The sequence below is a fragment of the Malaya genurostris genome, chromosome 1 (assembly GCF_030247185.1).
Source record: "Malaya genurostris strain Urasoe2022 chromosome 1, Malgen_1.1, whole genome shotgun sequence".
NCBI lineage: Eukaryota > Metazoa > Arthropoda > Insecta > Diptera > Culicidae > Malaya > Malaya genurostris.
Genome location: NC_080570.1, coordinates 161,790,413 through 161,805,012, shown reverse-complemented (window position 1 = coordinate 161,805,012; position 14,600 = coordinate 161,790,413). Strand labels below are relative to the sequence as shown.

General features: G+C 38.8%; 1 protein-coding gene across 3 annotated transcripts in view; it reads left to right on the top strand.

Annotated features, from left to right (window-relative positions):
* The first annotated feature begins 455 nt into the window (after positions 1-455).
* The window catches only part of LOC131426540 (uncharacterized), a 174,406-nt gene continuing 160,261 nt past the window's right edge, over positions 456-14,600 (top strand). Inside the window, exons 1-2 of one of the 3 annotated variants that reach the window (XM_058589354.1) lie at positions 456-1,318; positions 1,382-1,530. The gene's annotated coding sequence lies outside the window, so the exon portion shown is untranslated. The remainder of the gene's footprint in view (positions 1,319-1,381; positions 1,531-14,600) is intronic. The other 2 variants (XM_058589355.1, XM_058589353.1) reach the window with 2 other exon arrangements.

Here is a 14,600-nt window from a genome sequence, read left to right as displayed (position 1 = left end):
GGTGTACTGTGGCCGTTTTGCTTGCAATGCTCGGATCAAACGCATCAATTGTCGTCGGTGGACCAAACCACAGCTGGTCCCTAAACTGCGACTGAAGTAGTTTCAGAATTTTACCACATTCTCGATCACAAGACCTGAAATTGCAGTTTCTATTCTAATCTATACTCCCCTCCCGCCCCTGGCTGTGCCACAGCCAGCGATGAGCAAATCAACTCACCATCTCGTTGTCAATTTCTCATCCGATCCGTACAAATACAGGAAGAAACGTTTCGTATGCCGGCTCGAGTTCGTTCTGTTATCAAACAAACCTTCGGCTCTTTCGTCGGAAGCGGGAGCACGTGGTCCAACGTTTCGCCGCACCTGCGCAGATTCCGTCCATCTGATTCCGTTCCGGTGGTGTAGTAAATATTTATTGTATTGTTCCTTGCGACTAGATCATCAGTCCGGTCGCACAATTCTCCGCGGAAGGTTCGAGGCCAGCAAAACGGATTTGTTGGATACGCGTTGTGTGGAATATTTGGTTCTGATGGGAAGGTGTGTCTCTCTGCCCGTGGACATGGACTGCTGACGCCCACCTGCTGCAACAAGCCCATCACGTCGTGTCGCGCCCCGGTGTGATCCGTTGAGGAGGGGTAAGAAGGTGAAGAATAAACCAGCCGGGAATTGCTAATGCTACCAAACGATACTCTTGGGAAACGAAACGCCACCGTGACGATCTTGGCGTTCAGCGTTGCCGGTTCCAATTCCGTTCGGTAGTTCGTTCGATAGTGCGTTAGCCGGGAAGTCTTCAATTGTCATCCGGTTTTCTTCAGAGCAACAGATAAGTGTTTGGTTGATGCGAGAATAATAAACTTAGTTGAAGTGAAGGAAAAAAAAACAAAGGCGACAATAATGGAAAACGTAATTAATGTCAAACAAATATAAAAGTGTTTAAATACTGATGAAATAATTTCCTCTCGACATTCCGGTGTTAGGTAGCAAGAAGACATAGAAAAAACCAATTCATCAAGAAATAAATTCAATTTCCGGATAAGTGAGTGCATTTACGGTGAGAGGTTCGTTCCCACAACGGAACGGTGTGTTTAGGTACGTACGACAGTGTGGGAGTAAATTTTATTGTGTGTATAACGGGTAAAGTGTGACAATAATAACAGCAACAATTCGATTATCGATGCGTAATATTTAGAGGCGGGGGAGGCTTTGCTATAGAAATATTTCGATTACTGGAACACATCAAGGCTGAATGCTCATTTAACGATTGTAGGATTCTGTTTATCGTTTCGGATCGAAAAAAAATTGATAAATGATTGATTTTTGGGTGAGTATATTTTTTCTACGTTTCGCCTGCCGTCGAAACTTTTCAGCGGATATTTATCTTCAGACAAACAAAAAAAAACTCGTTTCCATGGCTACTGTGGCTGAACAACACGACTCCATAATGCTGAGGTTGGTAGTTGGCACAAGATTCCTCAAATCAGAAAATTTCCTGTAGCATGTGAACTGGTCACACGCTGCACTACACAGACAAAGGTAATCAAAGACTCTGCTGAAAACCATCACGTAAACAAAAACCCTATTAGTGAAGCTTAAACCAATTTGTAGAATCCATTATTGAACTTTCATTGGAGAGAAACATTCTTCGGTACGGGGCTGCATCGGCGCCGTCTAAAGTTCTCAGTGGGCCTTAAATTAACCGTCTCTCTGAAAAATACCTGTCGCTCTGGGATGGATTTGTGATTTTACCGCAGTGGAAAAAGCAGAAAAAGCCACAAAAAAGAACTGAGAAACCGCGTGCAAATTGACAAGACTTTGACTTGACAAAGTGAAAGTGGCGAGTGGCTTTTTGTCGCTGTTTTGCTGAATCTGGGGAGAAGTGAACCATCCAAAGAAGCGCTGGAATTGAATTATAGGAAAATATGTTGAAGATTTTAGGAAAAATTTGCTAAGCTTAAGAGCTGTGAATAACACGAGTCGTTCTGGAAGCTGTTTATTGTTTGCTGCAGACCAGCGATAATAGGACAAATTTTCGAGTGACTGTATCCTGCCTTTAAAGAAGTTAAGGCGTGCTAAAAATAACTTTTGAAGGGTTTCATTTTTTATTAAATTTGAAATTCGAAAATTTTTAAAACAAATCGGTAAAAACTATTAATATTTGAGTCCTTTGATTAAACGAAACGTAAAATTAAAACTAAGCATAAACAGTCAGACGTGCTTGGTTTAAGTAGAATACTTGAAAACAAACCCCTGGATGACTACTAGCTAAAAACAACCACTATGTCCACTAAAATTGTTTACGTCCAGGACTTCATCAGTAATGACACATAACAGTTCAACATGAACTGATGTGCACCCTAGAATTCATCTATCAGTACCGGCCCGGGTCAGGCCTGAAATTATGTCGACTATGGAATTGGAAGGGATGTTAGTCCAACATTTGTTGTTACTAGAAGCTGTATATTAGGGTGCCAATATTTCGAGGATATCTTCACTTTCGTTTAAGCACCTCAAAAAAAGTTCCTATACAAAATTTGAGCTAAATCGGATATGGGTAAGGAGTTCCGCCCAGCGGACGAAGTTTGAACATTTTCGATCTTGGCGAGATTTCCGAAATCGAATTTTGTTTTATGCCAAAAGTCTTGAAATGGCATGAAACGTCGAGGTCTGGGACTTGGAGATTTCTGAAATGGAGTTTTTTTGTTGTCACATGTCTTAAAATTTCAAAAAAAAATATTTCAAAATAACACCAGATCTCATCGTTTCATGCAATTCTAAGAAATTTGAAGACAAACACGAGGAAAGGTCCTAAGTGCAAATGACAGTTTCTTTTTGTTTACTTTCTCTTTCGAGTATTACGGTCCAATCTGCAATCTTTCCATCTAACACTTTACATAGGATAATAGCAAAAACCATCAACTTTCGATATGCACTGTAGAATTTGTTGGAAATTACTGGAATTTGCCGTAATAATTGAAGGAGAAAGTAAACCAAGAGAAACTGTCACTTGCACTTGGGACCTTTTCTAATGTTCATCGAGATTTGTCATTAATTTTTTTTTTCCATTTCAAAAATCTCAAATTTTTTCCAAGTCTCAAGAGTCGATATATTTCAATTTTTTTCGAGATGCAAAACACTTAAAAAACGAAAACGCCATAAATTCAAGTTAGGAATTGATATGACAATAATTTCAATATCTTACTTGTCAAACCCGTCTTGAAAATACAATTTATATAGCGATTTAGAAGTATATCCACTAACCGAAAGCCGCCATCTTGGATTTTAAGAATTCTACAACTGTCGTAAGCCCACTGTATCTAGTCACTGAAAATATTCTGAATTTCTATGTGTCGGTTTTGCACGCTACGCTTTGTGCGATGGTTCGTTTAATTCATGCGGTTGAAATTTTGAGCGCCTGTTTTTGGCAGTGAATATCACTTTAAAGCTGTTTTTAAATCAAGTATTTTAAAAAACTTTAATTTTGAGTTAATTGTGGTTATTTCACACTACTGAAAATTTAATCGTAAAGTGCTGATCATATTTTCGATAGCATGGAGAATAAATAATGTTACTGGGTTCGATACAAGCCGAGATATTCTCAATTTAGGGGCGGGTAGGGTCTAACACTTTTGAAAAATTGTTTATTATTTTCTTTCTATTTTCTGATAGTAAAACATTTCAAGAATATTCTGTGAAATTTTAAAGCTTATCGGAACAAAACTCAGCAAGTTATGGGCCTTTATCTTTGCCGATGTCATACTACGAAGAAATAAGAGCTGCGCACACTGGCCTGCTTCGATTGACTTAAAAACTTGACAAAACATTCTCGAAATGCTTCATTCAAAAGGAAAAATATGGCTTTTTGAGAATGTTTCGTTCGATTTTATAGACTATAAACTGGAAACGCGTTTTTATCGAAAGCAGGTTTTGAAAATCCGTGTCCATCGTCATTTTTTTCGTGAAAAATTGTAGTTTTCACAACCACCAAAAATTCAAAAAATTAAAAAAAAATCAAACAGAAACGTTGGGGTCTACAAAAACTTCTGCTCTAACTATGCTACTTTGATTTGTTCACTTCTGATTAGTCTGCGCTGAGATACAGTGAACACCGCAAATCATGATTTTTAAGAAGTATCTCTTCAACGACTTATTTCTCAATATTTTTCAACGAAAATATTACAAAATGTTGTTCGAATGATGCTTTTTATTATACAAAATATTTGAATTTATTTTGTTGAACGATAGTTCTGAAAAAAGTTGGCAAATTAATGATTTTTTTCATCATTTAGAGTCTAACCCCCCCGTCAAACATAACAAATCGAAACCTTAATTAGATTGATATTAGAACTTGCTCATACATGACAAATAAGCAAGCTCTGCACTAATTCTGATGATTACTAGAGACTCGTTCTCTAGCTTTCTAAAATCACTCAATCATTTTTTCAATCACTTATGCGTATTATTTGACCCATTTATTTAGTTGACCAGCAATGTGGATATGGGAAATATTTCACCAGGTTTATGTAAAAAAGTACCCAACTTTTGACAGCGTGAATTTGTTGTGTTCATAAATGGGTATTTTATTTTAACCGTGTACTCATTCAATACATTGATCTATGGAAGAAGAAAAAATCCTGTAATTTCTAATTGTATTTCTGTATTTCTAATTCATTATGTGATGTAAACGAAATTACCCTTTTGGTGAAATGACCTCTTCGGCGAAATGATCCGTTTTCGTTGTATACCAATCGACTCAGCTCGACGAGATCGGAAAATGTCTGTGTGTGTGTGTGTGCGCGCGTGCGTGCACCTTTCGAGTTTTTTTTTTGCCGCGAAATTTTCTCTGAGATAGCTGAATCGATTTCGACAAGTTTTTTTGTACATATCACGGACATTTTGCATACTCGACGTACTGAGTCGAATGGTATATGACACTTAGGCCTCGGTTCAAAAGTCGGTTATCACAGTGCTAGCATAACTTTTCTTTATGAGAAAGACAAAAATACCAAGCAAACCTATTCTCAGAAGCTAGGTGGAAATAGATAAGAGATCAATTTTGAGAATTTATTTAAAAAAATGTTTGGTTAAATGAAAAGATAATGAAGTAAAATATATGACGTAAAATGTTGGAAAAATCTGCAAAATGAAGGAAAAAAGCATTCCTGCGGTTGTCACCTTTTACGACATGGAAGCAGGAAGGAAACCAGAGGAATGTTTGCAAATCTGTAGACAAACCTGAAAAAATGACATTAAATTGGTTTTGAAAGCTATTGGTTGAAATTTGTCAGCTTCGAACCCTACAAAAATCCGTACGGTTTTCATTGCCAACAGTTTAGAACAACTGGTGAATTATCCTGAGTAATTCCAGAAATTGTTCACAAGTCATCAGACTTTCCCTAGTCTTTATTTTACTTCGGCTTTAACCTTTCCGGTCGTTCGCCTTGCACACGTCTTCAGTATGGCAAACCATTCGTTTTTTACGGTTGGGAAGAGCAAATTGACTGAATGGTTTTAATGAGATTGTGTAAGAGACAAGAGAAAGGCATTATCATACCACTAATAATAATGTTTTTGTTGAAGTATGGTATGATTGTGTTGATAAAGGGATAACAAATTTCATTTTACAATTGAGGTTTTAACCTCAAGGTCATTCACCTTTTCGTACCAGAAATACTTGGATTAGGAATACAACCCAGGGGCGCTACATGAAAAGACATCGACTAACCTATTACACTATACTCTACCCCGTTATTTTCAATAATTAATAAGAATCAAATTCAGTTCGGGTTTACATCTCATCCAAGTCAGTCGACAAACAAAACCGCTTACGTTGGGGACAGAAGAAACCAAGTACAGTATTGTGTAGTGAACAATAGACCTCGAAAATGAGTGAACCAAATGAACAGAAGCTACCGTCGGTACGAAAGAATACAATTATTGTTGACTTCAGACAGTGCAAAATTCGACCTTCGATACGAGAACTTGAAGGTTTGCTTAAGGAGCAAATGAATCTTGACATTAAACGTGTGCATTTACTCCAATGCAATAAGACCAATAATGTTGTTTATATCCAGTTCTATAAAGAGTTGGATGCAATTCAATTCGCTAAAGACAATAATAATGTACACTATGTGGAGCATGAAAATATCAAGTACAACATTCCAGTATATATGGAAGATAGTGCTATAGAAGTGCGTGTGCATGATCTTCTCTCAAGCGTCAACGGTTCTTATATTCGCAAAACTATGTCCCAATACGGAGAGATTCTCTCTATCGAAGATGAAAAGTGGAGGAATTTTTTCCCGGTATTCCAAATGGCGTACGTTTATTACGCATGCGCTTGAGGAGGCCTATACCTTCTTATGTGACATTCGGTCAGGATACAAGAATACCGTGCAAATCACTTGTTACCTATGACAATCAGATGGCCACATGTCAATATTGCCAAAAAGCTGTTCACTACGGTAAGCCATGTGATAAACCGGACAAGGAGACAACTATACCAAAGGACAACGGTGCTTCCTTCACAACCCCAAGCAACCCCAGTACACCTGTGACAGTCACCAACAACAGTGAAGCATCCTCTTCAACGAAACCATCCAACGTATCCCCTATAGAACAAAGTACACCAGCTGCAGTTAACAGCTTACCATCCAACCAACCAGCAACTGCAAACAATGTACAACAAAGCGCATCTACAGCAACCAGCAACGAAATCAACAACAATACCACCGATGCGGCAATGGATGACGAGACGAACCACGAACGAAGTGCCCCTCTATCCTCGCAGGAGGAAAATGGAAGCTCCTCTCCCCCTAGAAAAAGGGTGACAACGAGATCCAATACAAAAAAAATTTTTTTATTTAAAAACTCAGCTAAATCGGCCACGTAAAGCTTGTACGCAAATAGGCCTGAATAAAATATCTTTTGAATAAAAAAAAAAAGAATCAAATTATCAATATTTGAACTAAAAATTAGTTATTTTTTCTGAGCGATTTTACGAATTATAACCAAAATTAGTGAATGCATGTTAGAATACTCCTCCATTAAACCGTTGTAACTCAAAATATGATGAGCGAAGTATAAAAAAGTCTGTCTTCAGATCATATCATTTGAGAATGTTGATGTTGAAGTGTATTGCAGTCGCTAACTTCATTCGAGAATATTGTCTTGGAAGATTTTAAAACGTGTTTATTAATGGTATTCGTGAAAAACATTTGAAGACATTTTTGCAAGATTCGTTTAAATTAAAAATAAAACAAGAAATCGAATGTTTCATTTTCAACGTAGCTCAAATACAGGGTCCGGCACTCGAAGTGTAACCAATTAAAAAAGCCATAAATTCAGTTTGGAAAATTACTTTTACTTAATTCAAAGTACAAAATGTGTAAAAATAATACAAAATTCAGAATCAATTCACTTTTGCTCGATATGACCACCTTTTGCTTTGACTTGATGACTTGAGAGAGCGAAGGAGTTGCTTCGTTTGGCCGAATGTGACTTGCAGGTATTTTGGCCCACTCGCGGACAATAACTTTTTTCAGCGCCTCGAGACTGGTGTATCTTTTAGTTCGGACTTTGCTCTCCAAAATGGCCCGAAGAGAATAATCCATTGGATTCGCATCTGGTGAATTCGAGAGCCATTTTGTGGACGTGATGAAGTTCGGAACGTTGTTTTTCAGCCATTCTTGGTTCACTCGAGCTTTGTGTGACGGTGCCGAGTCCTGCTGAAACGTCCATGGTCTGCCACCGAGATGTTTGTCTTCCCACGGCTTCAAAGCAACCTCCAGAATACTTTCCCGATAATATGTCGCATTTACCTTGACGCCAGGCTCGATGAAAACGATTGGAGAGCGCCCATCTGCGGTTACAGCGGCCCAAACCATTATCTGTTGCGGGTGCTGCCTCCTGGTGGCCAATCGATGACTCAAATTCTCGTATGAACGGTCGGTCAAGTAAAACCTATCGTTTTGAGAGTTTACGAATTGCTCAATTGGAAAAATTTTCTCGTCAGAAAATACAATGTTCGGAAATTGACCGCTTTCGGCCAAACGAAGCAACTCCTTCGCTCTCTCAAGTCATCAAGTCAAGGCAAAATGTGGTCATATCGAGCAAAAGTGAATTGATTCTGAATTTTGTATTATTTTTACACATTTTGTACTTTGAATTAAGTAAAAGTAATTTTCCAAACTGAATTTATGGCCTTTTTAATTGGTTACACTGCGAGTGCCGGACCCTGTAAATGTATTGGCACAGCGTAAGAGTTACTTTTATCACATTTTAAACATCTTATCCAGTTTATTTGTTTGTAAAATTTTGGACAGGATCTTCTGAAAACTTAAATTAACAACTAATTTTTCAACAACCTGATTATGAATGAATCAGCAGAAGTGTTGGTTGAACCAAGGAACTTTTTAGTTGAAACAGCCAAGGCAAGAATCAACTAATGCCGTATTGCAATTTTATGATCGATTATGTGCATAAAAATTTCACACGGTTTTCAATCTCAACCTGTAGTTGTTTTTTGTAGATTTTCATACCCAGTTCTTTGGGAGTATTTTCATGGTTCTAAAACGAAGTGATATGATATCCGATGCTTACAACTGATGAGTTCCTCTAACCATTATTTATTTATCCACACTAGAACCTAAATTCTGGGTCAGAATCGGAACTAAATTCGGAATGTTGGAATTATACAGTTTCGAAATTACGATTCAGAATTCAAAATCAAAAATTCAGTTCATGAAATTATTTTTACAAATTCTGTTTTGAATTCCGAACCTGATTTAAGGAACTGAATTCAGTTCCACAATCTAGTTTCTAGTCTTTCATTCCCTTGTTTCACTTATTAGAGGGTTAAGATGAAGGTTAGGGCAAGTAATTTCCTCATATGAAAAGCGCTACTTCCACTTCTAGAAACCACATAATGGTCCTACACATTTCTGGTAGGATTTAGCCTCGTACCATGACTTGAAACACGTTTTTAAATGGTACAAGGCTACTGAGGTCAACTTCGTGGCGATGGACTTAAATCATCCAAACGCTCCGGAACTGTGACTAATTGAGAAGTACTGGGCTATCATGAAGCAGGATAGCCCAGTACTTCTCAATCTTAAGGAACTTAAATTGGAGGAATATAAGGAAAAAATGGAATCTTCTGTACCCTCCTTGGTTATTCTAGATAGAGTTAAGATGAAGATACCACCATGGGACTTGGAACATCTCCCCGTCTCAGTGAGAGAACCAAGTTTCTGGGCAATTTCAAGCATCGTCTATAAATTGGTTGTGACACGATAATCCGGATCTGAGTTGTACAGGCCTTCAGCCGTGTCAAATAAACAGATTATGAAAAAACAGTCAACACAACATTCAACTGGTGTAAACAACATGAAAAGAAGGCAAACAGAAGCAAAACTCGAGTGTTTACTTTTTCTCACCGAAACCGCTCCCCCAATCGATTTTTACTTTTGCTAGCGTCAACTCCGCAAGTGGCTTGGAGGCCCTACCCGATAACAAACTGAGCTTCCTCGTCCACTCCTACGCAATGATCGAACGGAACCGTGAGATTGCTGCAGATGTTATGTACTCGCTAACCAAAAAAAAAAGAAAAAAATTCCAACCTCTGGGATTGAATAAGAAAAAAAAATATCCGGCACAGCACCTGCACGTGAGATGATTTATTTGCCAGCGTTCCCCGTCGATGGCAATCATAATTAGCCCGATAGGCGAAAAAAGAGTGCCCTCCTCAACAGGGCGAAATGAAACGGAATAGATTTATCGCTAATAAAATAAAAATAACATTACTCATTAAGCTCAACTCATTCCTGATGGCGATGGCAAATCGCTTGATAACAAAGACATAGCGTTCTTCATTTTACGGGTATTAACAATAAGCGCATAATTCATGAGATGGGACTACATTTTTCATTACAAGTCATTCCGGTCGTCGGTTCGCTATGAAGCACCCCCTCCGAAATCTGGACAGAGAAAAACCAAGCTCTTAGCTAGAGTATGAAAGAAAACCGGAGCCCTGGGGAGGGAGAGGGAGAAATTTCGTCGACTATAATATTGAATTTATGATAATTGCCTGATTATGTTGATAATAAAATGTGCTGAAACCGCGTTCAGATACGCCATTTCAACCGACACCGGCTGTGGACACTTTTGACGATGGTAGCCTGCTGTTGTTGTCGTCATGCTCACGAATCCGAACTGATGATGGCGCATACTTGAAGGAATATTCTACTATCTAATCACGAATAGGTAAACTGGAATGAGACAGCGTGGGATGACCCCCCGGTATCGGCACTGGTCATCAGAATTGTTAGTTCAAAATTCCCAGAACCGAAATACCACGCTGCGATAAGCTATTGTGAGGTGAGCTCAGCATCGAATCCACATACGCTAGAAAATGGCCATCCGTTTCCGGCGAATTTCACATTTCAATGGAGACGCGCGGTAGTTCGTTCACTTGACGATTCCACGAAAACAGGACCCGGCTCGGCGAAGGGCTCTGAATGAAAACGAATCCACACAAGCTTAACGGATCCACATACGGACGTGATACGAGTGTCGTTGCCTTGTACGGAACTGGTCCGGGCGTGATTTACATAATTCACGGAACGATGTTTCGAACGAGGAGGTGAGTTTCAGATGATAAACTTCGTCGATCCACATCGTCATGTAGGATTGGCTTCGATATGTTCTAGATCAAACATGGTATAATTTGAAATTTATATTATTCCAATTACCCCAAAACTTCTGCCATGATGATTTCAGATTCCACTCAACCGGCTGCATTCGATTCGTACATTGGTTGATTCGAGTTTCAGTTGGTTAAATGATGTACTATTGGGAATCCTTCTAGAGGTGGCCTGGAACTAACCATTTCAGGCTGAAAAAGGTCACTCTTTCTTTTGAAAACTCTTCACTCGGCGAGTGCATCCGAATCTAATCCATTCTTTATTGACTTTAATCGAATCTGATTATTTTTTTTTATTTTAAAAGATTTATTTAGACCCGGTTTTAACCACCAAATTTGATCTTCAATTCTGCTTATCAAATGACATTTATATTGTTCGTTGTGCTGTGACAGCTGGATCCCACAAGGACGCTGTTGTTGCAGAGTTCCAATTTTGTCCTCCTTTCGAATAACTGTGTTCGTCGTAGAGTTGTGAGAGCTCGTGGCAGGTCCATCATATCCACACAGTTCTGCTGTATTCCTCCAAACACGAATACCTCAACAAACCAAAGAATTCAGGACTTCTGCGTATAGAAATGGTTGTCTATCTGCCTTTCATCCCCATAGAAAGTTTGAGTTTCATTGATTTAATGACAGAATTCCTCGTATGTACATTTGGTTTGCGACCTTAAGGCTTTACGAGAGCAGCACTGAGCTTCTGGCAAAATTTGGTATGCTTTAGCCTTTTTACTATTCACTTGCACTCTACTCAACAAACCACAACAGGATGCTCTCAACCGCGCTATTGATGATTACTTTGATTGTAGCAGTTCTCAATCGGGGCCCCAGATGAGATTTCTATCGTCCGACATCACTGTCACGAGATAGTACGCTATGGCAATCTTAGGTTTCACAAAGGACTTTATGTCGGAGAAGTGTCGACTATCGATTCAAACATGTTCAGTTCTAGATTCTGGCCGCCATGGTGATCGCTAGGTGTATCGATGCGGAATGGTGAGTTGGAAGTTGGTGGTACAAATAGCCCGCCTTTTGGAGGCGTATAACATATCCAACATACACATCCAGCAGCGATACAACTTCGAACATTTTCAATGTATCGGGAAGTATGTGGATTCTCCGTAACTTATTTTCTATCTAATACTTTTAGTCTCAATGGTCTTTTCCGCTTTTCTCGGTCCGTATTCTTTCAATGACGTTTCGTTAATCATCAGTCACTCCTATTAGTTCAGAGATCAGACGTAGTTTTAAGGCGCTTCCAACACTCGCTACCTGTCATCACACGACCAAAGATCTCATCAAGCTTGGTTACTCCATCTTCTCCGCTCCGAAAATCTACTTATATGTCATCACACAACCAAAGATCTCATCGAGGACGGTTGAACGATTTTCTCTCTTGCAAAAATGCGGTCAAAAATTTCCAAAAATCCAGAAGGAACGGAGAAGTTCCTCTATCTTCTTTCAGTCAAACAATCTTCTCTTTCTATTATCAGAATAAGTTCAAAAATCCCTCCGAGGTATACTCATTCTTCTAAACTATGAAAAGGTTTCCTTTGCGTGTCATCGCACAACCAAAGATCCCATGGAACTGGTTACGCCATTTTCCCGGATTGAAAAAGCAGCTCCTTTCCTGTTATCACATGACCAAAGATCCCACCGAGAAAAGTTACGCCCTCTTCTCCTTTCCAAAATGATTTTTTATGTCAGTATGCTTCGCTATAGCGTTAGAGTTCCAGCTGTCTCTTACTTCTCCGAAATTTCTTCACATTTATCTTGAAACAAATTTTTACTTACACTCTGTTCAACAAACCCAAGGATGCTCTCAACCGCGCTGCTGATGATTATTTTTACTGTAGCAGTTACTTACCGAGAATGGCTACCTCTTCTCCCATCCAAAATGGACTAACCTGTCAGCATACAGTTAAAAAAATCCACCGGGATTGATTACTCAATGTTATCAATTTAAATAAAAAAGTACGGCTGTGTAATGTCAGAGACACAACTGGATGTCGTGAATACGAATAAAACTGACACGATTTCTTTACACTTTCGAATTCGAATTGATAGTTGATCGATTGTGTGAATTGCGACTTTCCCCCTTTTCATTATTAAAATTTTCAACGATTTTTGACGTCGATTATCTCATTTCGGATTTGCATATTTCATTGAAAGGAACTATCAAGGTGCTGTACAGGAATCATTTCTGCCTTTTAGAAGGACCCAATTGTGGAATTCTCTACGATATTTGTTATTATTTATTCTCGAACGATTTTCGCACAGCGAAAAGTGCACGAAGCAAATCAAATTATTTTGGATTTTCACTAAACTGATGATTTCTACCTTCGATTTGCAAAGAAGTAATCTTAATAGTTCTTTAGACAACATTTAGAGCCATTAGAACGGCTGAATTTATATAATGTTGTCCACTTTTCGTTTCTAGTTTTCTTTCTCTCCAATGCAAACCATCAGCAGCTGATGTAATCGTTATTGCTTGAATTGAAACTAGCTTTGCGTACAAACCGACACATACACTCGCAGTGCCAAATGATGCGAAATTGGTTTAATGCGTCTTCTCGCATTGACGACCGGAAAGCAAATGAGAACTACGACCTGAGTGTTTGAGATTTTTAATCACGCAGAAGGTGCGCTCTCGTCTTCTCGTTCCGACGTCTGCTTTCATCCAACGCACAAGAAATGATCGATTTTCGACCACGGTTCTCCTTTTATAACGTTCAGTTGAAGATATGTGCCTGACTATCTCGAAATCGTCGTCCTTGCGCAAAAAACCCAAGCAAAAGTAGTTTTCCGCGTTGTTTTAAAAATTTTCAGAAAACTTAATTTTTGAGTTGTTTGTGGTTAATTCACACTATTCAAAATATTATTCTAAATTCCTGATCATTTTTTTGATGAAATAGTGAAAGAATTATGTTGCTGCCATTAATACAAGTCGAGATATTCACGATTAAGTTCTGCTTATTCTTCCATATGGCTAATTTTGAAAAGGCGCCCCATAGTAAAGTAAGTCGTATTCACGACAAAAATCACCTTGCATGTCATCACACGACCAAAGATCCCATAGAACTTGTTACGCCTTCTTCTCTCATCGAAAGGGCAGCTCCTTTCCTGTCATCACACGACCGAAGATCCCACCGAGATTGGTTACTTGGTCTTCTACCTTCCGAAAAGGGATTCCTTTTTCTGAGTATAAAATTCACACCGAAATTGGAACACTCATATTTGTCATCACAAAACCAAAGATCACATCGAGGTCGGGTAATCGATTTTCTCTCCATCGAAAACGAATTCTTTTCCCCTTCAACATATGGTCAAAAATCTCACCGAGCTTGGCAATTTCATCTTCTCAGCTCTGGCTTGGCTCTGCAGCCTTTCTTCCTTTTTTCCCATCGAAGTGGGCAGCTCCGTCTTGTCCCCTTCCAAGAGGAACCGTAAACGGTTTTGTGCTCTCCCTTTCAAAGAGCAGTACATTTCCCTGTCAATACACGATCGAAAATCTCGCCGAGGTTGTCGTCTCCATTTTCGCTTATTTTCTAGTCATCACGTGATCCCACTGAAAAAGTGAGTGGGTGATGTCAGAGGAATAAGTGGATGACGAGAATACGAATAAAGTTAACACGTTTCTTCACACTTCTGAGTATCTTAAATCGTTCTCATAAGTTGATTAATCGTGTAAATTGTGCAAGGTTTCATATCTTTACTTCCAGAATTGTAACGGTGCACCGATACTGAAACACGACGAATTCACGACACACTTACACGAGAAAGACTAGAAAAAGTCATGAATTTTTCTCTCTGATACTCGTTGATACCAAAAATTTTAGATAGCTAGACTTATTTCATACTACTGAAAATTTTATCATAAATTGCTAATTATATTCACGATAACATG